The 25,853-nt window shown below is 51.8% G+C and overlaps 1 long non-coding RNA gene across 2 annotated transcripts; it reads left to right on the top strand.

Moving 5' to 3' along the window:
* Window positions 1-11,607: 11,607 nt before the first annotated feature.
* On the top strand, window positions 11,608-24,784 carry LOC104912675. 2 transcript variants are annotated; one of them, XR_004160965.1, is made up of 4 exons: window positions 11,608-11,768; window positions 12,700-12,770; window positions 23,131-23,270; window positions 24,681-24,784. It is a non-coding gene; the product is annotated as an uncharacterized LOC104912675 (long non-coding RNA). The 2 variants fall into 2 exon arrangements; XR_794798.2 differs by having other exon boundaries at window positions 11,608-11,772.
* The last annotated feature ends 1,069 nt before the right edge of the window (window positions 24,785-25,853 follow it).

Genomic DNA, 25,853 nt, shown 5'->3' with positions numbered 1-25,853 from the left:
CTCAGGTCTCTGCAGGGCGCAGATGCAATAGGATGTCCCCAGGGCTTGTCCCTGGCACCGTGGGGGATCCAGCAGACTCAAGCCTTTGTGCTGCTGCAAGACGGAACCATCAGTGCACTGTCTCATGGCATGGCTATGGGCAGCGAATGGGGCTGAGCAGAGCCCTGAGCTCATGGCATAGCTGGGACGTGTGCCCTTGACCACAGCAGTCAGATTGTGGCTACAGGCACTGCTTCACTGTTATTATTACTATTATTATTATTATTTTGAACCGGTTTTAGTATTTGGGCTCTCCCAAGTGCCTACGCCAACATCTGCACGCAGGCGCAGCGTGTGGTGTCACAGCGGAATGAATAGGACGGCTCCACAGGATAGCCCTAAACAATGGTCCCACGTTAATCAGCTTAATGTTAATCAGCTTTCTGCACTGCTCGGATGTAAGGGAGCTCCGGAGCGGGACGCGCTTCCATGGAACAACGCTGGAAGCAGGACAGCGTGCGGCCTGCGATGCTCCACGATGGGCTTCATTTATCCATTAACTCCCAATTTGCCTCCAGGCTCAGAGCATGGAAAAAATTAGAGCAAAAAAGAGAATTTTTCCGGAAGCTCTAAGTGAGGAAAGGAAGCTTGTAATAGAAATAGTTTTTGACCTTAATTATGGCTTCTAATAGAAGGAGTTGTGCAGGCTCAGCAGTGGGGCTGGTGAGCAGCTGGGGGTGTGAGAGAGTGATGCCGTGACCCCCAGCCCAGCAATGCCAGTTTAAACCATGCGGGTATGCAAACACTGACCTGGCGTTAGGCAGTGGTGGGAGCGGGAGGGATTAACTGCTGCATGGGAAGCACATTGCCTTCGGGGTCAGGTCAGACCTCCTTACTCTGGAAACCTGCTCTTGTTATTGCTGCTCTCAGCCAGGGATGGGTCACTTGGCACCGCTTGGGAGCAATCGCGTTTGGGGTTAACGTGGTCTGGAAAGCTCCGCTTGGGGCAGGAAGGGATGCTGCCCTTTGGGGAGGGCTGCAGAGCCCTGATTCATACCCTCACCCTGTGCTGTGGGGCTGATGGAAGGCTCATCCTCGTGTCACCCTCGTGCCTCCTACTCTCAGCTCCCAGGAGCATGCAGGAGCCAACTGCTCTTCTGGGTCCTCAAATGTGCTAGGAAACCCCAGTGCTGCCGGGGGTGGGGCTGCTCGGAAAATTCTGGTTTCCTGCTGGAGATGCAAACACGTTAGTTCCCCTCCATTGCCTGTGCCTCCGTGTAGGCTGCGGAAATACTGCAAATGTTCCACACACAGACACTTAACCCTTTGGAGCTTCCATATATAGCATTAAATAATGTAAAGAATCATCCCTTGCATTTTGTCAGTTACTGTTTTAAAGTTCTTATCACATCTATTTCTCCTTACACCAAGGTTTTTGCAATGTGTGGGGGAGATCCGTCTCCCTCCCTGCCTAGTTTATCTATAATTCAGGACATTTTTACACTTAGGTTATAATTGACTTTTCCACGCTGCAGCGACTCAAACAATAACTATTAATATTCAGCAGTCTACAGCGATAAAGATTTCCATTTACTCTCTTTTACTTAACCGCGTGAGTATACGGCATCCTATCTCGCACGGTTAACACTGAATTCATTCATATTTATTTTTCATTTTCCAGTGTAACAATATTGAAAGAATGAACAGCATGTTGGGCAGCCCTGCGTCCCAGGGATCCTGACCTCAAAAACTGATGCTTGGGGTTGTGGGCAGCGCTTGGGGATAGGGCGCACTCATACATCACTTCAGCACTGGGTCGCCCTCCCCACTCCTTCTTCCTGGCCTGGGACCAGCAGTGCTGCCAGCTATTAGCCCGCCTGCTGCTCACTGCCCTGGGAGCCATCTCAGGGTGAATGAATGAATAAACACAACGGCATTTAGCGAGATCTGAAAGGAGATGTGATGATAATTTCTTCCCTGCAAATTGTACGCGCTCATGTTTTCAGCGCACTGAAGGCAATTAGGGCAGAGCGGAGAGCTGGCAAGATGAGGGGCGACGCTGAAGAAGCTGCAACCATGGAGCCATAATAACAATTTAGATTCTATTTAGATACAAGTGGCTACAAGTCGCGTCTCAATATTGAATCAATTGGCACAGACAAATGGCTTAATACTGAGACATTTGTTTGAGGGGAAGGAGAAGGAGCAGCCTTTTAGAGACTGCCAGGTGGGGTGGATGGGCAGATGGGTAGAGGGAGAGGTGGATGGTTGGATGTGTGGGTGGATGAAAGGGCAGGTGGGTAGTTCAGTGGATGATTGGATGGACGAGTGGATGGATGGACAGGTGGATGGACGGATGGGATGTTGGGTGGATGATTGGGTAGATGATTGGATGGTCAGGTGGATGAACGGGCAGGTGGATGGCTGAGTAATTGTATAGATGGGACAGTGGGTGAATGGTTGGGTGGACAAGTGGATGGTTGGGTGGCTGGATAGGATGGGTCATTGGGTGAATGGTTGGGTGGACGGTTGGATGGATGGATGGGTGGTTGAATAGATGGGACGTTGGGTGGATGGTTGGGTGGATGGCTGGATAGATAGGATGTATGGATGGGTGGATGTATGAGATGAGCTCTGAGCAGTGGGAGGAGCAATCCTACGGGAAACAAATTGCTTTTCTTGCAGCTTTCAGCATTCTGGGATGGCTTATGCTAGGCATCGATTGGAGAGGTATTTTTAGAGGCAGTCTGGTATTTGTTAACCTTCTCATGCAGAGTGGAGCTTTCTTCTCCAAAGCATGTGTGCGCGCACGCGTGTGGAAGGCAGGGAGAGATCCTTCCCGAGATAAGGCGCAAGGAGCTGACCCCGGCGCAGCGCCGCGCGCAGCTGTACAAACACGCGGCTGCCCCGCGCCCTGCCTCCTCCTGGCGAGCGGGATTGGTGACACTGGAGAATGCTTTGCTGTCATTAGCTAATTGAGCTGCTGATGTTAAGAAAAGGTTATGTATTTCTCCTGGTAGTTTTTCTTTGTAAAACTCTGACACGGATCTCTTGCCATAGCAGTAATAATGCCCCAGCTGGGGAGTTGGAGCAAATGTTCCCTTTGGTGGGGATTTTTCTTTTCCCCCCTCTTTCCCTTTTCCCTTCCAAGGGGGGGCCCAGAGCCAGACGTTGACCACTGTAAGCGATACCTCCCAATGCTGCCCCGCGTGGGACCACCAGCAAAGCGGCCCTGGGAATTGAGTCCCAACCACTACGAAGTGGGACAAGGAGAGATGCACCATGCGCAGCCATGGTGTTGTGTGGATGCACACATGCTTTGTGACCACTTGCACTGCATGTTGCCAGATGCTTGCAGGGATGCTACACTACATCTGCATTGATCCATTAGCACCAGGTGCCGGTGGCTGTACAGACATGGGGAAAGACTGAGCCCCACCAGGAGAGTGGCAGCACATCGAGTGTGCAGGGCTTCACCTGCATGTCTCCCATGCTGACACCGTGCCAGTGAAGCACATCTTGCTGTGTTTCTGCTTATCCAGCCACTTCCCGCCTCCTCTATTTGGCATTCCTACTGACTCTGCCTCCATCTCCTCTTATATTCCCCAGCCTCATTCCTTTTTGGCACAGTTGATTCCTTGCAGCCCACGGCACTGTGCCTGCTTGGTGCCAGACATCCCCACAGCACTGCTTGGGGAAAGGCACAGCAGTGCTCCATGGCACCGACCATGATCCTCAGCAGCCACCAGGTTACAATCCAGCTGGAGGTGGTCGTGACCACAGAGGTCACTGACCCCAGCGAGTCACCCAGCCCCTCTGCCAGCACAGCACACACTGCCTGCTCCTTAATTAATCCCAGGCAAAATTAATCAGCTGACATCCGACAGCTGGGGAGCGGCTGGAGGGCACCGGAGCTGCAGCCAGGGCTGGCCCTGGGGCACGGCAGTAGGGCTGTCCACACCAGGACCGCTTTCTGCTCCCTCTGCATGGCTGCAGGTCCTAGGAGCCCCCCCCACCCCTTGCACAGAAGCAAAATGAAAGGACTGCTGTGATGGGCTAAGTCCCTAGCAAAGGTGACAGCGAGATGGCTCCAGCGCATCAGGACGGCCCCAGTTGGTGCCATGAGTGGGGCATGAGGCTTAGCCTACCCTTTCCACACCCATTGCACCCTCCTTGTACAGCGCGTGGGAGAAGTGTGACACGGCATCTCATCAGGCAGTACCTGGCACTTACCGGGGGTCTCCTCCTGGAGTTCTGCAGGGTGGTGGGCAGTGTTTCCGCCTATACCGCCATTGGGGTTTTTCGTTCAGCATGGCCAGGATACAGATGCCATTCCCCAGGGCTGTCCCTGCTGGCTGTCCCTCACAGCTGAAAGATGCTTTCCTGTATCTGCAGAGCAAATCCATGCTGGGACCGGACTGCAGCACGGCCATTCTCTTGTCCCTCGGCACAGTGATGGTGCCTTTCCTAACCCTACTCTCACTGCTTTCCCTCCTGCTGCCGGCTCCCCACTCAGGCTGAGCCTTTAATCCATCCCCGGCAGTGCTGCCGCCTGCAGTGCTGATTGCAGGAGGGGGTGCCGGAGCTAACGATCCGATCCCATCGATCCGTGAATCTGTAATGAGGCTCCGGTTCAGATTAATCAGTCATTAGGCCAAAATGCCAACGCAGTGCCTGGAAACTATTTGTCTTTGCTGCTGCGTTTTATTTATTTCACTCAATGTGACTCCAAAGGGCTCCATCCTTCCCTCACAGAAAGCACCAGCCCTAGTGCTGGTGACCCCATTCCTGCAGAGGATATTGGAAAGCAGTAATAGGATCGGGAGCGAGCTGAGGTGCATAGGGCTGAGCTGCCAGAACTGCTTACCGTGAGAAATGGAAGGATCCCCATCGGCCGATCAAAGGGGAGGAGACCTGAGCTGCACCGGGGGAAGATATCTGATAGCAGAGACTCCTCCAGCTCAGCAGGTAAAGCAGGATGCCACAGCTGGAGGTTTCAAAGGGGAGAAAAAATGAATTCAGACTCAAATATGTGGTTGGGAGAGGAGTTAGCCACTGCAGTAAGGAGATGCTGTAGGTCTGAGGATGGGGTCCTACAGGGATGGAGTCCTTGAGGGATGGGCCCCTGATTCTACAGGTGTTACTTGGATGCTGAGCTCTAATTCCCTGTGGCTGATGGAGGTGAGCATCCTCCACCCTGCAGAAGGCAGTGCTGATGATGCCTAAAGCTCATCTCTACTCTGAGCAATGGATAAAACCAAAGCATTTGGGGATGGGGTACGTGAGGAGCAGGATGAAGATACCGACAGAGCAGCCATGTCCCTCCATTCAGAGTGAGAGGTGCTGGGAGCTGGTTGGGGCTCCTTGCTGGAGGAGGGGAGTTTATTGGAAAACACCTGGAATCTATTAGGGCTGGAAGATGGAGTCAAGGTTTTGCCGCCTGCAGGCAGCTAAAGTATAAATAGCGGCAAAGGGTTTGTTTTGACTACTTTAAATTGTGCAGGTTTCATGCCCTGAGAATTGGGAGTTTGAAGCTGCTCCTAACGTAATAATCCTCTCGCTTCCCCCTCCCGCCTGACTGGCCAGGAATCCGCACCTTGTTCTCTTCTCCTTCTCATTCCTCTCTTTGTTTGACTATTTTCCCCATTTCCCATCTGTTTATCACAAACCTCCCTCTTCCTGGAGCCTTTGGGAGTCTCCGAGCAGGGGAGGGTTGGAGATGTTGTTGCACACAGGGAAGCGGAGGGGAAAGTTTGGAGCTTTACAATGAAAACCAGAGATCTCTGGACAAAAATAACGAGAAAACAAATCCAAATGCTGAGATGCTGGGACAGACCCTCTGTGTGATGGGGTGACACCAAGTCCCAGCTGCGGACCAGTGGGGACTGTTAGTGGGGAGCATCCTCTCCTGCTCCCATGGATGCTGCAGGTGCTAATGCCATGGTAATAGAGCAGTGTGGGGTTCCTAATGGAAATGCTATATCACTGCTGGTGTGGACTGCCCTTGGTTCCAGTGCTAGTAATTATTGCTCCTTTCTAGTGCCGATGCCACCACACCCAAGTGAGTGATGTTTGTGGGCAAAGACAGATGCATGCCCTGCTCTGAGGAGGTTTTGCTCCAAATTAGGCCATAGAGGAGGAGGAGAAGGAGGAAGGATGGGGGTGAGCAAGGGCTGAGTGTAGCCACCAAACCCCCCAGTCTTCCCTTGCCCCCAGTTTCACCTGCCCAGGAGAGTAATGTTTCAGCATTGCTGGGTGCAAACCAAGCTGCCCAAGGATGCAGCATGCTGCAGGGGTGCAGTGCTCGATGCATTGCGGTGGGGAATACGAACCCCAGAGCTGCAGCATGGCCCCAACCCCTCTGCATCAGCATGGCGGGGGGCCGGGGCTGCCCCCTGCAGAGGACAGTGGTTTTTCCCCAACCATCTGTGCTGGAGACCTGTGAGTCAAACCCCGCTGACAAGCCATCTGGGGTGTCCAAACGGCTGCACATGGTGCCATTTATTTTCCTATTTTTCCTTTTAATCATTGCTTTATTTCATCTGCCCGGTGAGCAAAAAGCCCTGTAAAGCAAAGGATTGATGAGCTGGAAGGAGGCTACCCCGTGAGTGCAGGTGTTTGCTCCATGTCCTGTGGTGGATAGCTGATGTCATGCCTGGAGGTTATGGGACAGGAGGCGAGAAGTGGGGTCAGGCAGCCTGCAGACAGCAGCCAGAGGCTCATCCACAGAAATAATCCAGGCTGCAGCCACCCAGCAGCATCGCATAGCCTGTAAGGGGGGGCTGAGCGTGTTCTGGGATCGGTAGGAGTGGGAATGGGGGACTGTCATGGCAAAGTGTCCTGCCATGGGCTCAGAGAGGACTTCCCATGCTCCCCCTTGGGTATCCCTTACTGGAGCTATAACTGGGGAGCAGCAATGCCACGCGCCCAGGCACATCTAGAGGGCAGCTTAGGGGACGTGTAGCCAAAGCAGCAGTGGCACATTTTTGGTACTGGGAAAGGCTGCCCATGTTGCATAGCTTGGCTGGGGGGCTGCATCCTGTGAAAGGACACAGGGTATCATCAGCCTCACCATCACCTTGCTCACCCGACTCTTCCAGAAACAAGAAAAGCTCAGCAGCTCCTCTGAGAGCTGCTCACAAGGACGTGCTTCTGCTCTTCATGCTTTTTTCTTTTAATCCAGTTGAAGGAACAGAAGTGATGAAAGCAGCTTGGCTATCAGCTGCAAGGAGGGATGCTCTGCCTCGGGGCCGGGTGTAGGGCATCCTGCCACCATAGGGCCGTGGCTGTGTGTCCCAGTGCTGGAGTGTCCCAGATGTGACCGGGCCACCGCAGAGCGGGAGACGCACGGCGAGCTGATGTCCTGCACCCGCGGTGACTGCACACGTGCTCAATCTTGCCTCCTTTCACGTGGAATGAGAGTGACACAATTAGATGGAGTTATTTACTTAAAAGGAAGGCTGGGGCCGGACGCGGGGTGCTGGCAGCCCGGCGTTTCGCACATCATTATGTTCCCCTCGCGGCTTTGAAGTGGCGGGGCCAGGGCAGCTCTGGTTCCCCATGGGCTCCCCATGCCCCAGTGCAGGCAGCGGTGGCAAAGAGGGAGCAGAACCCACTAACACACACTTGGGTACCCATACCCATGGTGAGTCACTGACACGTGGCAGCAGGGAAGGGACCTCCAAGCCTCAGGCTGCCTGTTGTCCCCATCCCATTGGGGACCCCCAGCAGGTTCCTCAGCCCGGCCCCAGCTCCACCGGACACGCTGCGGGTTTCCGCCAGCCGCCGCGTCTCAGCTGCTGCTGCCAAAAGCTGGGGGAGCGGAGCCAAGTCAGGCAGGCGGGAGATAAATCTGAGTGCTCCTTGGCTGCGCCAGCCTTTGCTCCTTGATTAATTGGAGGCAGCAGTTCTCCTCGTGCTCCGTTCCCCCTCCGAGGGCCTGGCAGGACATGGAACCACCGAGAGCAGCGTTTGTCCTTATGAGGAGCATCCTTACGTTTGCAGCAAAAGAAGGGTCGGGTGCTGGCTGCTAGTGGAGGCAATGGGGATAAATGCAGGGCTGAGCCTCTGCCCTGTGAGTGGAGCAGCCTCACACCATGAAATATTCAGAGGCCATTGCAAGAGGCTGTTAGATCCGACCGCTCGCAGGATTGCTTTCTTCCTTGACAAAAGCCTGGCGTCCACCTCAGGTTAAAGCTAATCTAAACAGTAGGGAAAAATAAACACACAGGATGTGAAGGGGGAATGATAGCTCCAGCACTAAAAAGGCAGGGAAGTGGGAACTGGCGGCTGCTGTTTTATTAGCCGCGAAGCACCAAAAACCTCCTGCGAGATGCACAGTCACAAGTTAGATGTTAGGAAAAATGTCTTCTCAGAAAGAATGGTGGTGCACTGGCACCATCACCATTCAAGAACCATGGAGATGTGGCATTGAAGAGCGTGGTCAGTGGGCTTGGTGGGGATGAGTTGTGGTTGGACTTGGTGATCTTATTCTTTCCATCCTTAACCATTCTATGATTCCATGAAAACATGGACCCTGAGCAGCAGCAGCCCTGGGGGAAGATGGCATCAAAGGGCTGGCCATGCCCATTGGCCCAGAGGCTCTGAGTTGCACCCAGAACAGGGAACTGGGCAGGCAGAATCCACCTTTTGGGCACACTGAACTAATGCCAGGAAAGAAGAAAGAGAGAGATTCAAAGCTATGGTTGTTGTAGGAGAGATTTATTTTTGTTTTGCAACGTCTGTGTCTCTGTTGTAAAACGTATGAGCTGCAAAGGAACGTAAATCTTTATGTTTGCAATATTAACTTCCCATTTCCAGGCTGAAGTAGTTATGGTTCTTTCTAATTCTCTTGGAAATATTCTGTGTGTTTATCCTTTTCCCCAGATGTTTATGTAACTTCCTCTGGAAACTTCACTTTTTAGTTAATTAACTTTGTGTCCAGACGTTTCTGCACTTGGTTCCCTTGTTAATATCCCATTAATACAGTGGTGCAGCCCCAGCGGTGCTCGGCGTGGGGATTTCAGAGAGGCTGCAGCAGGACAAAGCAGCGGGCACTGCCTGGTTTTCCCCATCAGACAGGGATCTGGAGGCACGGTAGTACGCATCAGTCTGCTTTGAGGACTCAAAGATTTCCAGGTCTCATACAAAGCCACCACAAAGTGGCCTGTCCAAATCCCCTCCCAAACCCGTGCAGCCAAGAGGCACTTGTTCACACCTGAAGCCTTAATTTGGATGCTGGTCATTCCCTCTCTGAGATAATTAATTGGAGGTGTTAGAATAACCCTTCCCAATGCCTTCTGTAACAAGGCTCATAGCTGAACAGATCTGAATTAACTTTTCAAGCGCCACACCACCAGATGGACGCACTACTGAAGGCTTTGCTAGGAATTGGATCCTCTGGGTTCATTAGGATGCATCCAGCTGCTGCTCCCTCCCTACGAATTCTGCCTTTCAATCCAAAGACAAAATGCCAAAGCAGTCTGGGCTGGCAGGTCTGTGGGTTTTAAGCCCCTCCAGTGCTGTATTTTGGGGATGCAGTGATGCCTCTTGCATCCCACAGAGGAGATGGATGGCGCAGCAGCCTGACTTCCATTGCCCTGTGCATTGCATTTCAATGGAGCCTTTTCTGTCTCCTTAACAAGAATGACACCTCTTTGCTTATTGTCTATTAACTTGAGAGGTGAGCACATCAGCCGGCAGAATCAGAAACATTTACCATGAAAAGTAAAAGCTGAAATCCCATTTTCTACTGCAGCTCAATGGGAAATGCTCCATCAAGGCCAGGCAAGACCACGGGCAGCACTGAAGCCTTAATTTGGATGCCAGACGACACACTGCAGCCCGCCAGTAGCACTGTCCTCCAGCCCTGGGACAGAACAGCATCTCAGCAGCACTGGAATCAAAGGCCAAAAACCCATTTCTTCCCTGGTGGAAAGCTGGGAAGGTCCCACCAGCAGCTTGGGATGGGGGCACAGGGAGACCCGTTCCTGCCCTCCCAGCACAGCCCTTTAGTTCAGGGGATTTGAGTTTCCATTAGTGCCCTTTCTCCTTTACATCAGCATTTCCACGGCTGCTTAACTTCAGTGCATTTCATTAGCACAGAGGTTTCTGTCGATATTAGGAAGTCACTGTAATCATCAGAGGGATTTGCATGGCTGTTAGGCCGGGAGCGTCGCTACTTGGTAGTGATTTTGGAGGCATTTTTGTACAACTACCTTCAACACACGTCCCGTTGGCAGGGACTTTGTACCTCTGTGTCCCCAGGGCACTTCATCATGGTTCTGGTGGAGCGAAGGCAGCAGTGGAGACATCAGCCCCACCCAGGAGCTGTTTGTGTCCACCAGGATGCCCGTACTCATTGGGATGCTCATGGCCATCAGGATTCCTTTGGCCACCAGACCACCTGCACCCATTAGGATGCCCATGTCCACCAGGATACCTATACCCATTGAGATAACCAAAGCCATTGGGTTACCCATGGCCACCAGGCCACCCATACCCATTGGGATGCCCACACCCACCAGCACACTCATGCCCACTAGGATGCCTGTACCCAACATTTGCCGCCTGGTAGTGCCGTGGAGATGGCACTCAATCAGTGAGCATACAGCTCACTGCCATCGGGAGCACAGCGTGCCAACCTCTCACTGTCACCTGTCTTCCACAGCACCCTTCCTCCTCCCCCTCTTATCCTTTGCTGGCATATGCCATGCAGCAGGGGCAGCAGGGGCAGCAGAGGCAGCACAGGGAGGTTGGGCTATGGAGATGGCTGCCTGCCTCTTCCCACTTCCCCAGCACACTTCAGGGCCAGCGAGCCTTCTGTGGACAGTGCAGTTCTGTTTTGCATCACCGCTTTGAAAAACCCTTGGAGAGAGCAGTGATTTATGAGAGGTTTCTTGTACGGGGGGAAATAAACCTCTGACCAGACCCGACTGAAATCCACACTGCTTAATTTTCTGTGGAATCAGGATTTTACCCCTATCTGAGGATTTTGCTTCTTTCCAAGAAAAACAAGCAGTGCCGCTCTCACAAGCAGCCGCGTTCTCTCCGGTGCGGTGCAGGACCGGCTGGGCACGGCTCCCTCCTCCGCCCCATCCCAACCCCACGGGTCACAAATCACAGCAGTTCCTACCGGCGCTGAAGCGAGAACATCTGCTAGGAAAGTCAACAGTCATTAATTAGCTTTTAACTGGGAGATAGAGAAGCGGGAGAGAGGCACGGACCCCTTTAATGAGAATAAAAGGTGTTTAAGCTTAGAGGAGCGCAGGAGCACCGTAGTTACTTTGTAATACGATAAGGGGCTGGGAATTTAAACCAGCAACTGAGATTTCTGTGAGGGCATTTTGGGTGCAGGAGCACATCCCGTGGCCATGAATCCTAGGAGGGAGCAGTGCTGGATAACTGCAATGCCTATAGCTGGAGGTGGGAGCAAGGAGAATATATCCCAGGTGTGCCCAGCAGGGAGCTGAGCCAGGTGCTGCTGGGTTAGGGTGGGAAGAGTGAAAAGGTGGTTGGACCCGGTTTAGCATCCCAGCACATGTGGGACAGCTGGTCCCCATCAGAGCAGGTGGGCTGGGAAAGGTGAGCCTATAAAAAAGGCAGAAGGAGAAACCAAGCAACAGGTAGCAAAGGAAAGGGGATTGTGGATGGGCCCTGTGCTTGCTCTGCCTTCCCTTCCCAAGCCTCACTGTAGGTAATGTGATTCTGAACAGTGAGAAAGCAGCACTGACAGCCCCGGAGGAAAGGAGGAGGGCTGCTTATTGGAGGGCAATCCACTGACAGCAGCTGTAGGTATATAATTACCACTATGATACGTTAAGAGTTAGTGCGTGTACCCTCTGCAAATGGGTGGCTCTGAAGTTGCGAGGGAAGGGCTGGTATAAGAAGACACTCAGTTAATTAGTTAATTGAGACTCTTTAGGAAATGTTTCTTCAACTGGCTTTTTTCTCTCCCCCTCTATTTCTGTAACCATCAGCTCGGTTGCTGCTCATCCTTAAAGCAAAATCCTACCCTAAATGGATGCGCAGTGTGTGTCTGAGCAGGGGCTGCTCTGCATGAAGCCAAAGAGGCTGGTAACAAATCTCTGCTGAGGGGAGGTGATCACCTGGTGGATGCTGATTTCTTTGCATGGCCTGATTTCTGTGGTACAGCGTAAAATGAAGCATGATGGCTCTCTGTATTTAAACCCTCATCCCCCTCTCTGGGGTTTGTGCTCTCAGCCCCCGGCACTGCCCTGCTGAGGGAGCAGAGGAGAGCATCCCCAGCTCTGCGTGGGCAAAAGGGTATAATTGGAGTTGTTTGGATTTAAAAATTAAAATAGTTTGGGTTTATTTGGGAAGGTTCACACAATGTCAGTTTCCATTGGATGGATGAGAAGCAGTGGTGCCCAGCTGCAGAGCTCTGACAGCTCTTCCAGATAGCAGCCATCCGTGGGGCTGTTTGAGTTGGAAGGGCCCATTAAAGGACATCTGGTCCAACCACCCTGCAATGAACAGGGACACCTATAGCTCCATCAGCTGCTCAGAGCCCTGTCCAAACTGACCTTGAGCTTCTCCAGGGACGGGGCATCCCCACCTCTTTGGCTGACCTGTGCCAGTTGTTCCACCTTTCCCTTAATCTCCAAATCTTGTGCCATTCTTTGCCTGATGGAGGAGAAGAATTTCCTGGTTACCACACGTCATGTTAATTTTGCTTTGTATTTATTTCCTCTCTTGCAGCCCCCTGAGCCCCCTGTTGATTTGTTCTGCCAGCGCTGAATCAATCCGACTGCGATTTCATTCTGTTGGTGGTGAGTTTTTAAGTGGTGGTGTCTCACAAGTTCGTTAGTGAATTCCCTTAATAACCCGCAGCGTATGCCGCTCTGCCCGGCTGCTTTGCGTGCGCTGGGTTTGCCGAGCGCTCCCCTACGTGCTTTTTATCAGTAAGTGTATTTACAAGGTCTTCATTACTTCCTAATTGACCATGCCTCTTCTCTTTAGTTATCGCCTTAAAGAGCAATTTAAAAAAGCAATTCAGCAACAGCCATTCCAGAGCTCTTCATCCCTCCCAGCCCCTTTCTCATTTATTATCATCCTTCTGTCTCACTAGCATTTCTTTTCCCTCATGCCTATAAGCCATACGTATTCCCCAAAATGTTTTATCAACGCTCCATTCCTACCCTTCAGCTGCCATTGGTCCTGGCAGTCTGTTGGGGCTCTCCTTGCAACCTATGCTAAAAAATGCCAATTTAATCTTTGTGTTTTGGGGTTTATTGCCCCCACTCCTCCCGCTATTGCCCCGCACAGCAGACGCTCACTTGGCCACTAGAACAGCGTTCCAAATCCCTTCTAAATCTCTGTCACTGTACCCAGCAGAGAGGGAAACAGCTCTGGGTCTGGTGGAGATCTCAGGGCGCCCCACGGTGTAATGTCTTCCTTCTCCTTCGCCTTTGAAAAACAGCCTTTTTTTCCTGTGTTTTGTCTTCTGTGTCTTATGTTGCTTGACATGTCGGCTGGTTTTGATCTTTTCCTTTCTGCATTACGAAATTGTCAGCTGTGTAACCTAGAAACGGGGCTGGCTGAATGATATGTTTGCAAATAATAATTGTTAGAAGTTTTTCTCCCTCTCTTCCATGAGCCATGCCTGCCCCACTGGGGGATGTGCCCTCAGGGAGCAGCGGGCTCTGCCATCCTCAGCTCCATGATGGGTACGGTCCCAGATGTTACTGACGAAGCTGGAGTGCCTCCACGTCCATCCTCATTTAAATTAAACACTGACAAATTCTCCCAGCCGCGGCGTTCATCCATCTCCTAAGCTGTCCGATCTGCACAGCCACTTCACAACTCTCCTGGCTGTGCGGTTAATGTGTCCCTGGGCTGGCTGAGTTTCAGAGCTGGCTGCTTTTATTTATTTCCTCGCAGCTGGCCTTGGTTTTCCAAACAGATATCCACCTGTGCCTGCTGCCTCAGAGCAGCCTTTGGCTGCCCCTCTGGGTATGTGACCAGTTCCTAACCACAACCAGCACCTCAAGGATTTGGACATACTGTGGGCAAGGCAATGTGAGTGGTAGGGGCCAACAGGTTGAGCTGTGGCTGCCCTTGGCACAGGGCAGGGCTCCTTGCTGGGGCTCTCCATCAGGGATTTGGAGAGCATGGTGGTGATAGGTCAGTGGTTGGACTGGAGGATCTTAGTTGCCTTTTCCTACACAAGTGATTCCATGTGGAGCTACTGCTCCATCACACATCCTGGACTCGCTGTGGGGAAACCACTGGTGCTTGTGGTTCCCTTGCATCTGCTCACACGCTTGTGATGCTCCGTGGGGTGCATGCTCCTACCCCAAACGCTCAGCCCCTCTCTGCATCAGCCTATATGGGCTGCAGGGGTAACATTCACATCTCAGTCAACACCTCATCCATAAAGTGCTCACCCTTCACTTGTTGGAGCCTGTTCACCTTGGCAATTAGCTCTTGCTCTGCTGCAATTTTCAAGCAAGCTCTTCCTTTCCCAAATCCCTCTAGGACCCCCTCAGAGCATGTTCCTGTGCTATTACAGCTCCTTGTTCCCCCTCTACCCACCCACCAGGGCCAGACATGGATGAAGGTGTTGCACCTTGCCCCTGACATTACTTTCTGCCCCTGCTCTCGTGTCCTGTTGGGAAAATGGGAGAAGCGAATGTCTCCTTTATGTCTGCACAGCCTGGAGGTCTGATAAAGATTCAGGGTGAGCTATCACTGGAGTGAGGAGCAGGGAGAAATCTGAGCTGCATAATTAGGTACTTTGGGGACTGTATCAAAATGCGGCTGACTATAGATTTCCACGTGCTACGTGCTGTTGTCATTGTCATCCACTTCTCTCACTGGTGTGTGGGAGGTGGTACAGTCCAGCGTGACCCCATGGGCCAAGCGTGGTGCTGAGCTCTGGCACCATGTGGTGTATATGGCCTTGGGAAGCAACATGGATGAGAGGGTTCGTGGGAGGGCTGTGTGGGGTTGCCACCTGCCAGCAGGACCAGCTCCCAAATTGGTTAAAAACACATAATTATTCACACCAATCAAAAATTGCAGTGTGCTGTCTCTCTGAAATCAAGACTAAGTTGAAATATAGAAGATGTTCACTGAATGGCGGCAACAACAACAAAAAAGAAATATCAGGCTCTGCTGTTTCTGATGGAAATACTTTAACATTTGCGCAGTCAAACGTTTAGTTTGTCAAACCAAATGGAACTGTCACACCAAGCCTGGGTGAAGCGTTAATTTTCTGGTTCCGGGGTGGTGTGATGCTGCTGATGGGGATGGTCCAGCTGGTGGCACTGAGTGAGCACAGCCTCTGGGATCTCCTCATAAGAAGGCAGCTTGTGGGAACTGGGAAGGCACGGAGTGTTCAGCATTAGGACGCTAATCCAGGAGGTGGAAACCCACCTCCCCATGCGTGCTATGCTACAGAACGTGCTGTGAATTTAGACAAACCACTTAACTGCTGCCCCATGTTCACCCTCTGTAAGCAGGAGAAATAGTTCTTTCCTGCCTCGACCAGCGTTTGTGGGCTTAAATCCATTAATGTTTGTGGAGTGCTCGGATGTTGGGGTAGTGGGAGCCCTGTAAGACCCAGTGAGAGCCTCTCTGCCTGTTTGTAGATAGCATCTCGCGATATGTAGCAGAGGGCTGAGTGCAGATGGTGCAGCAGTAAATCCTCACGGGGGGAACAACATCTGAAGCACAGAGTGAAATAAGGAGTGAAAACATGTGGTGTGTTGAGGGCTGTGGGCCTGATCTGGAGCAGCCTATTGAGCACCTTCAGGGTCATGCCTGTACCCTACTGAGTGCAACTTTGGGGCTCCCAAATCTTGCATAAAGTCAGGGTTAGGTAAAGATGTTATCATTTACTGAAGTTCTGTGATTGCTTGGGGGAAAGGTGTAGGAGAAAGGTCTTGGTGTAGAGCACAATCCACAGGAAACCCAGCTAGATCTGGGACTTGAACATCCCACTGCCACCTCCTAGGTGGTGTCTGACCTTCTGATGGAGGTATTTGAGGGGAAAAAGGAAAAAAATGCATTTGAAGTGGGAACAGAAACGCCTCTTGGAGGAGCAGTCTGCAGAAGTTCTTTTTGTACAGTGTTTTGTTATTGTGAAAAATTGCCTGTGCTTTTATCTACTCCATGCTGGACTGAAACTTGGAGGTGAGACGTGGTTCACTTCTCAACAAACCTCTCCTGCTCTTGCTTTATGGACCGAAACTATGGGAGAGCCTCCAGCAAAGCTGTTGCCTCTCTTTCTGCCCATACAGAGCAGTACCTCCGCAGTTTCCATTAGCAATGGCTTTCTGCTGCTGGGTTTTCCTCCCTATAATTACTGAGAAATTTGGAACAGTTAAGGCTTCGGATAACAGCAGGGCAATGACCTCCCCAGCAGCTCCACTCTGAGCAGAGGTGGCCTGGGATGCTCGGTCCCCATTGCGGTGTGTGGTGTCTTGTGGCTGTTATTAATGCCTCTGCTTTGCTTACCCAAGTGCTTAGCTGGTTCAATACATTTTCAGACCTGTCCTTACACTATTGTTGGGAAAGATTCATTAGGACTTTGGCTGGAAATTATAGTGACAGGTAGAGCAGGGTAATTTATGGCTTTTCTTGAGGGTTGCGCAATTATTCAATAAGTGTCTTTCCTTCCTCTACCCCCCGCCAGCCACTTGTTGGAAATAAATATTGGATTTGTATGTGGAAAAGTGGGAAACAGCAGAGCCAGGAGTGGCCAGGGGGAGCCCAGCTGGGCTCTTTAGGTAACTCTGCTTATGTTCCTGTGGCACCAATGGGACCTTTCCCAAGTTCTGCCTCCTCGGCACTGCTACCTTTGTCTCCTGGCTGTGCCATGCTTGGTTTGGCATTATGGCCTCTGTCCCCTGTCTGTAGCAGAGACTTCCCCTTTGTATCTCAATTCTTTCAAGAATCAAAGCCAAAAGAACCCCATGGGGCTGCTCGCATCTGCCTCAGGGCACCCCCTGCACACCACTGCCCCCGATATCTGCATCCTCCAGGAAGGCACTGAGGATGCTGATAGTTTCCAAAGCATCTGTTAACGCTGACAGAGTGCAGCCCAGCTCTCTCCACCTTGTGCAAGGATCTGGGGAGCAAAGCAGTCCATCTATGAGCGGCCATCCCTCCGCTCATCGCCTCCCAGAGGAGGCGACCCACAGCACGAACCGGTGTGTCCCGTTGGGGTTGGCACTGCCTGGGGCTTCCCAGCCAGCAGCCTGGGGATGGTGAATCCCCAGAGGGAGATGTGGGATACAGCTGTCTGAGCCGTGTTAGGCTGGGTAAATGCCTGCCTAGGCTTCTTCTTACAAACTTCCCTCTGAGGGTGATCTCAGACCTCAAATCAGGGTTTTGCTCTGCAGTTCCAATGGAGAAGATGCTTGGTCTTGGGGACTTTCTCAGTCTTCATTGCTTCCCATGCTGGGTCCTTTCCCCATGTTCCTGCTGGGCACAGCAGGGCTCAGTGCAGTGCCATACAAGCAGAGGCTCAGGAGCTGGGCTGGGCGCAATGTTGGTGGTGGCAGGATGTCAGTTGAGGTATTGGCTCTGCAGCATTCCCACTGCTTATCTATCCTGCTCCTTATGCGTTTTCACATTTTGTTTGAATTAGTTGGGATTGTTCCTCGCAGCGTGCATGGCTCTGCATTTGTCTACTTTGGATTTCATCTGCCATTGACTGGCCCATTCATCAAGCTCTCCTCGGTCCTTTTGAAGTTCCCTGTAGTCTTCTCTTGTTCTGAATCCTCCATGTAATTTGGGTCCTCTGCCAGATTTTCTCATGACATTTTTCATTCTCCTTTTCCAAATCATTAATGCATCCCTTTAACCAGTGGTTTGAGCACAAAAACTCGGGAAGGCTCCCTTTAGTACCGCAGCCCTCTGGAAGGCGGTCGTTATTAACACAAGTTGTTTTCTCTCTTTGTCTCCAACCCTTCGAGTTACTTTTCTCCATTTGCTCTACAAATGTTTAATTTCCTTAATAGCCTCTCATAAGGGACCTTGTCAAAGGGCTTTGAAACCCCAAACATATTATGTCAAGTAGTTCCCCTCACTTCACTGTTCAGACGATGGGAGAAAGCATCCTGGTAGATCAGAGGCATGTAGCTCCTTTCAGGAACTGGGGCACATCTCGGTTAATTTACGCGTTTTAGAATCCAGCTTCTCACAAAAACCTTCATCTCCAACTGCCGATCCCATCCTGGCAGCCTCAAAAAGAGCCACGTCCACGCATCTGCTAGAGTGAAAGCAATTTCCATCGCCAGCTCTTTGTTAGCAACCAGGTCGAGAGCTGCCGGAGCTTTGGGTGTTTCCCTTTGAACTCCGGCAGCTTTGTGCTGGGCAGCCTGCTGCCATTTTTACTCTTTTTTTGGCATTTTCTTTTGTAGAAACACTTCGTTGTTATCACCTGGAAACAATGGGGCTCTCTGCTGTCCCTGAGAGCTGCAGCCAGTTGGAAAGCATCCTCAGTGCTCCTATAGCCTGGTGTAGTATGGGCAGGTCACGTCACGCCACGCGATAAGATCCGAACACAGCCATGCTGTGCAGAACCTGCTCCACCCGCCGGGTGATGGATGCTGCTCCCTGCCTGTGAATCATGCTCATGGTTGTGTAAGGTTTATGCTGTATTTCTGCGGCCCTTATAAAGTTCTGCACAATTTATATGCATCACTCCTGCGTCGAGCCGTTCATGCTCCTTCTTCGAGGCACTGGGATTTACTCTCCCCTTGCCGCAGCCTGGGGAAATTGCACTGCTGATGGAATGATCCTGGGGCCATGGCACTATTTATTGTTATCAGAAACAATCCCACCACGTGGTGACTTCTGACCACAAAAAAAAAAGGGGGAAAATGCTGCGTTATCTCCAACACCAATACCTATGAATCTTTAAAGAGAAGGAAGTGTTTCCCCAACCAGCGAGCACTTGTGAAGACATTTAACTCTAAGAAAATGTGACAGCTCATCAGAAGAGGAAGCAAAATGGGTTTTAGGATATGGAGGAAGCAGCAGGCACTCGAGGAGCCCAGGCAGGGCAATGAGCCCCAAGGCACTGTCTCCCATTGGGGTCCCCATCTCCATCGTGGGGTCCCCGGCCCCAGCACCCCGGAGAGCTCTGCACCGTGCCCTGCCCAGGTTGGAGCCTTGCTGGCGACTTCCAGGCAGAGTTCTGGCACCGAATTACCTGTCTAGCTGGGATCTTATCTCAGCGTTTATCACTGCCGCCTCTCGCTGTCAGCACTGTTTATAGACAGGGGAACCGAAACCCTATGCTAAGAAATTTCCTCCTCCTCCTCTTTTCTTTCAAATCTGCATCTGTTCCAGACTCCCTTTCATTAGAGACCACATGAAAGCCAAAACAATCCCAGGCTATCAGACACAGAAACCTTCACAAGGTAACCTCCTTTCTGCATGCACCAGGATAAATAAGGCACACCTTGGCTAGGAGGGTTGTTTGGGTCCTGTCCCCCTTGTGTGGGTGCCAATGAGACCTCCCTCACCCCCAGGGCAGTGTGCAGGGTCAGAGATGCAGGGTGTGAAGGATCTCGAGGTCACCATCCCGCGTGTCCTATTTGTTGCCTGGATGGTGCCCAATCCTTGGGAGGCTTTGTGACATGTAGTGTGTGCTTGGTGCATTTTTACCTGTGGTAAAACATTTGTGGAGTTACTCTACGAAGAGCAGGGAGGGAGGTAAGGGGCTGACAGCGATTAGGCAGGAAATGGCTCAGCGTGGATGGCATCCATATGGGGGAGCTGAGAGATTTGGCGTCTCGCAGGCACCACTTGATGGATCCACTGATAACCTGGCAACAGAACAGACCTGGGCTCTCTGATTCCTTGCCAGCGGCTCCACCAAAGCCGGCTGGGTCGGCCTTCGTTAACACCTTTCTGGGCTGGGAACCCGCTGGGATGCGTAATGATGACTATAAAGCTGCCTGAGGTTATGGCCCATTCAATGGCCAAAATACTGTCCCCAAAAGCCCCATGGGTTGCTGGCTGGGTTAGATGCAGGGCAAGCTGTAGATGCAGGGCTCAGGTCTGTAATTTCCCTGTGGTTATTTCCAAGATAACTTATTTCAGATTTTTATGATGCTTACAAATTGAGCAACATCTTAAAAACATAATTCAGGCTCCAACGGGTTTTTAACGTGTGTGTTTTTACAGGGAAGCATCAAATATTTTCAAGTGTTGGTAAATTTTGGGGATGGGAGTTGGGAGCAGGAGACAAGGGGAGGATGGTCCTGGCCCCAAAAGGCTTTGAGGGCACTCCTCCCAGATGACTTTTCCCAGCTCCTGCTGGGGCCATCCTTTCTCCTCAGGACACCAACATCCCGCACCGGTGCAGGAGAGGAGAGGTGCGGGGCCAGAGCTGCTGGTGTGCCATAAGGAAGCGATTGAAGTTTTCACAATCTGTTTAAACAGTGACATATGTTTCCTGCAGGCACGGCGGTGTGCTGCGTGCCGAGGTATGGCCACGCATCCCCACCAGTCCCTGCATGTTGCTTCCGTTGGGCTGCTCAGGGGGGAACACGAAGGAAAGCCCCCTGGAGAGGCAAACCTATCTCAGAACATCATGTCTTCACTGAGATGGAGACAGCTGGATACCAGGTGGCTGGAAGCGCTGGGGATGCTGTGAGCTGGGCAGGCTGGATTAAACCCTACAGCAGCAGGGTTTAAGAGTTATTTGGGGTTTGGAAACATTGTAGAGGTGGAGAAGCTCCTCATGTTGCTGTGCAAGGGGAATTGTCAGGTCACTGTTGGAGGCAACAGGAAAGCAGTGCTGCAGCATCCTGCCCCAAATTGGTCATTGCAGCCATGCAGAGGACGCAAGACCCAGGGTGAGCAGTGTGGGGGCCCTGAAGGCCACTGGGGCTTTCCCTGCCCCATACAGCCTGGACTCCAGCCAATATGAGCCCAGAGATGGTTTGGAGATGGAGGTTGTAAACTTGGTGTGAGAACACAGGGAGGAGAATGGAGTGGAGATTTTACAGATGAGCCATAATCCCAGGACCTCCTCTGTCATTCTGCAGGGCCAGGGTTTCCTTCACACTAGCAACCTGCAAAGCCTACAGGAAAGTGGGAGATGGGAACGGGGCTTCCTGACCTTTAATAGGAATTTTGGCTCTGTGCTCCCAGACAGCTTCCATGCACATGGGGACATGGCAGCACTGGGTCAGTAGCACTTGGTTTGGTGTAACAGATACCCATTGCTGTGCTCATGAGCAGATAGCCAGGTTTACCATGCCTTACTCCTCTGCTTCGCTCCAGACACAGATCTCCTCTGTGCACTGCAAATCAGCACTGCTCTCTCTGAGGTTTTGGCCTCAGCCAGGTGCCTGGAGCACATTGCACTGAAGCTGCGCAAGGGGGGAGATAGTGGGGCTGGAGCAGGTGATCATCATCTCCAGAAAAAAAGCTCTGGCTCCTGAGCAGTGCAGCGGCAGCTTCCTGTGCACAAAACTGCACCATTGCCACCTGGAAGGGGTCGGAAACGGAAGCACTGCCGGGCAGGTTTGGCAGTGAGCTGTGCAGATCATTTCCTTTGATATACTTTCTTTTATTTTCCTTTTTTTTTTCCCTTTCCATGTCAACTTTCCTGCCTCAGGCTTCATACAATGTGAAGGCCTCCTGTTACCTGGAAATGACTGTGGGGTGACAGCATGGGGGGCAGAGGGGCTGGGAACATGGGTCTCAACCCTGCTCTTTGCTTTCCTCCAGGGCAGTGGGAGCAGCCCCTGTGCCTGACCTTATAGGAGCTCTGTACCCACAGATGTGACAAGGGACTTCTGTTTTGCTGATGTGTCCCCATCTACTTGTCCATCCCTGGTGTACTGCAGGGCAGGGGGCAGGTGAGGCTGGGGCTGAAGCCCCTCCGTGGCTCCAGGTGAGCACTGAGCTTTGGGTGCAATGGGGACAGAAGCTTGTGCCTCAGTGCTGAGCTGCTGCTGGTGCATCCCCAGCAAGCCCTGCTTGTTACTCTATTAAATTTCCATTTTGACGTGAAAACAGCTGGTTTCATGGTATCTCTGACTGTGTTATTTACACAGTCATGCACACAATCCCTGCTGAAAATTGCATTACTCACTGCTTCAGCAGCCCTTTGTCTGCAGGTATCGCCTGGAGGTGACACCATCCCCCAGGCTGAGCAGTGGCACCCAACCAGGATCAGGCAGAGAGCGACCTACAGAGCTGCTCACCTTCCCAGGTCCCAGCTGGGTGATCAGGGCTGGCAAACCCATCCTGAAGTGCCCCAGCTCCGGGTGACCCCATCTCCCCCTGCACACACCACTGCAGAGCCCCCAGGGTGTGGTGGCTGATGCACATCGCAGGGCAGAGACAACCGTTGGCCACGCTCAATGGTGCTTTGTTCTCAGCCCAGGAAGCAATGAAAATCCTCCCGCTTTGAAGCCTGAGGAGGCCTTTTTATTACATCCAGGGCTCCTGGAACAGGGAACCATGAGTGCTTCCCCATAGCGCAATGAAAATCTCTCCTGCCTGAGACCACAGCAACTCGTTACACGTGGTGAGGTCAGTGAGCACTGCCACACACACAGCTGGGATACGGAAGAGCCATGGTACAATGCTGTTGACCTTGCACCCTCTGTGCCTGCAGAAAACCATCCCATTTTGGGGGCTGAGAAGCTCCTAAGATGCAAGGCGGCCCTACTAATTCCACTTAATCTTCCCCCATAAATCATTCCTCCCCTACCCTGCAGTCTGTTGGCATCATCTGGAGCTATTAGCTAATTTCAAGCCGAGAGTTCACATGTTGCCTGGTCCCATCCCGATTCCCTGCAGCACTAAGTACGCACTGCTGGAGGAAGGCTGCCTGAAGACACCTTCCTCATCCTCCTCTGGTGGGGAAGAGGTGACAGCACACCCCCATCAGCCCAGCAGAACAGGGGCATAGAGCTTTCTGGTCCTCCCTGGTGCCTCATCCTGGGATTTACAGCTCCAGTTGGGATTAACTCTGAAACTTGATGACAACACCTGACGTGTTTGCAGTGCCCGTGTCCCTGCTGCTCACCCCCATTTTGCTAATGAGCTTTGCCCAACAGTGCAAGATTTGTCCTTAAGAGCAACTTTGGGGGATCGAGAGGTAAGTGTTTAAAGATGCAAAGGGGATAACGATGTGTGGTTTTCCCACAGGTGTTCTGAGTGCTTTCCTCAAAGCCCCCAACCCCACTGAGCTGCTGGGGAGTGCAGCTATGGCAATGGGTCCTCTTCAGCCCCCGAGGATAAGTCCTGATAGGAAGACCAGGACACAGCGATGTCACACTCTGAGGCAGGTTGGGTTTTGTCTGCCATTTTTTTAAATCATTTTGAGGCAGGAGTAATAAATGCTAAAGATGCGCTCGGAATTTGAATATGAATGATAAGAACAGCTGTGTATATCTATTATGAACGAATATAAACAGAAATGTATAAACTGAGATTTTGGGGGCTTTGGGAAGAATTAGTGTCTTTGTTCCTGGATTTTTTTCCTATCAGAGTTTGAACCAAAGCCCATTAGCCCGGACTTTCCCGCAGCCGCCCCAGCCAGGAGCTTCATTTCGCGCTGGCTCCGAGCCACGCTGAATTCTCCTCAACAGCTCAGTGAGCCCTAATCCTAACAAATTTACCCAGAGAAGTGGTTCTCTTATTACACTGCCTAATTTGAACGCTTTCCAAGGTTAATTTCTGCTCCCTCTCCCTCCAAACGCGCCTGCCCCCCCGCTCCCCGTTAGCGCCAGCCCGGGGGGAGCAGCCCCAGACCTTCCCCTCCTGGCCACGATTGGTTTTAAATGAGAAAATAATGCGATGTTCGTCCCCGGGTGCAGGGTCTGCCCGCAGGGTTTCCTAATGCTAAGCCACTTCCTTTGCAAATTAATTGCAACTTTTGCTGGGCAAAAATAGCCCTGGAAGCCCATTCCCCGCGGGCTCTTCTGCGTGTAATACTACTCTGCTCATAATCTGATTGCTGTGACTCTCATTTCTTCTTTTCTCCTCTCCATCCCGGGTGTAATAGAGCCTGCAAGGGCTTTGCAGTACCTGTGGAGCATCTTGGTTGTACCAGTGGGATATCCCCATGGTATCTCTGGATCACCCCTACAGTATCTGTGGGATATCCCAGTGGTACCCTATGGGGCATCCCTATAGTATCTGCCCTTATCTCTACACCATAGGAACACTGTTGCCACTGGGACTGTCCTCAGCCCTTCTGACAGCCCGGCTCCTCCCCAGCCCTGCCTCCCCCTTCAAAGCAATGTGACTTTTATAGCAATTACTTCTGAACCCTGGCGCTGGGGCCGTGCCAAGGAAAGCAGCAGAAAACAATGTGATGGGCCTCGGCAGGCGCGGAAACTCCACTGGCGGAGACCGGCCCTAAAATAACTTTCATGCAATGGTTATTTATTCTGGGGGAAAGTTGGTTCATTCACAATTTGGAGGGAAGAGACATCATTGCACAGGAGCAGTGCGAGGGTGCTGTGAGCTCACACCCTGCTGCCGTGGCTGTGGGGTTGTTTGAAGGGCACTGGGGTTGCGATGTCCAAAATCAGGAGGAGGAGGTCCTGCCCTCCTAGGGGGCAGCTTCCTCCCCACAGCATAGGTTTGGTTGTCAGTTCAGTGGGCTCAGAATTTACCAATTGGTGATGTGATGCAGTGACACTTCATTATTTCCTTTAAAATACACATGTGTAGGTTTGTGTTTTTTGCAGTTATGAATGTCATTCCCCAATCCACTCAGGAGCCTGCAATTTTCTGGCCGAGGTGGGAAGCTGCCGACACCGTGTGATACATGGAGAGATTGATTGTATTTACTTACCCTTTAACCTAATAAAGAAAAATAATGTTCCTTCATCTCACTAATTCTCTATAAACCTGAGCGTTGCTTTAAATCAGCTGGAAGAGCAGGCGCTGAACCTTAGCATAGCTGGGGCAGAGGTATAGGGAATCCCGTCTGCCTGGAAGAGCAGCCTGCAGACCCAAAACCCAAGATACTTACCATTCTTTAAGCATTTTTTAAGCTTCCTTATTGAATTTGTTGCCCTAAAGCCTCATTTGGTGCCTCCTGCTCCTATTGGCTTGATGGCAAGGAAGAATGCTGCAGAGGAAGGGGAAGGATGCTCCACTGGACCGAACTTGGGCCCATTCTCTACCAGTGATAACCAGGTGACCTTGAGCACTGCTCTTGCTATGGTGAACCATCAAGAAATGGCTGTCCAGGCTCTCCTGCCATCTGTTCTCCTCCATCTGGGCTGTGCCATCCTTCTCCATCCTCCCTTCCTGGCTGGCTCCACGGTGATGGCCCTCTCTGGAGGCAAGGGATTAGGCAGACTGAGCGATATCACTAAAACAGTCACTAAAGCTTGGTTCCCCTCAATTACCTGCCCACCCCTGGGGAGGCACTGTGCCTGGATTGCTCTTACTCAACACATTGTTCCTCATTCATTCTTGCTGCAAGGCTGCACCATTCAGCATCACCCTGCAACAGTGTCCCTGTGCTTTTCCAAATGCAGGCAGCCCCTCTCCTTTGCTGCCCTCCCCTCCAACTTTATGGGAAAATCCCTTTCTGCCTAAAATCCTCCAGATGTGCTTTACAGCTTGAGGGGAGTTTGTGGGAAAAACACACGGTTGGTTGGATGGGACATTTCCTGAGATGCAGGGCCGTGTATTGGTTCCATTTTGCAGCAGACCCACATTGCCCGGCACTGTGACAGCTTAGATAGCCTGGATGGGTTTACCCTTTAAGAAGAACCTGAAAATGAGGGCTTTTTTCCTTTTGTCTTTAATTCACACTGTGTGTTTGAGAAGGGAAGCACCGTATGTGCTACCCAACATGACACAGCCTGTGGCCCCATGGTTACCCCAAAGAGCTGGCACAGCCCCCA

The sequence above is a fragment of the Meleagris gallopavo genome, chromosome 11 (assembly GCF_000146605.3).
Source record: "Meleagris gallopavo isolate NT-WF06-2002-E0010 breed Aviagen turkey brand Nicholas breeding stock chromosome 11, Turkey_5.1, whole genome shotgun sequence".
Taxonomy (NCBI): domain Eukaryota; kingdom Metazoa; phylum Chordata; class Aves; order Galliformes; family Phasianidae; genus Meleagris; species Meleagris gallopavo.
Note: the sequence above shows the minus strand (reverse complement) of the source record. Positions and strands in the feature narration are given on the sequence as shown.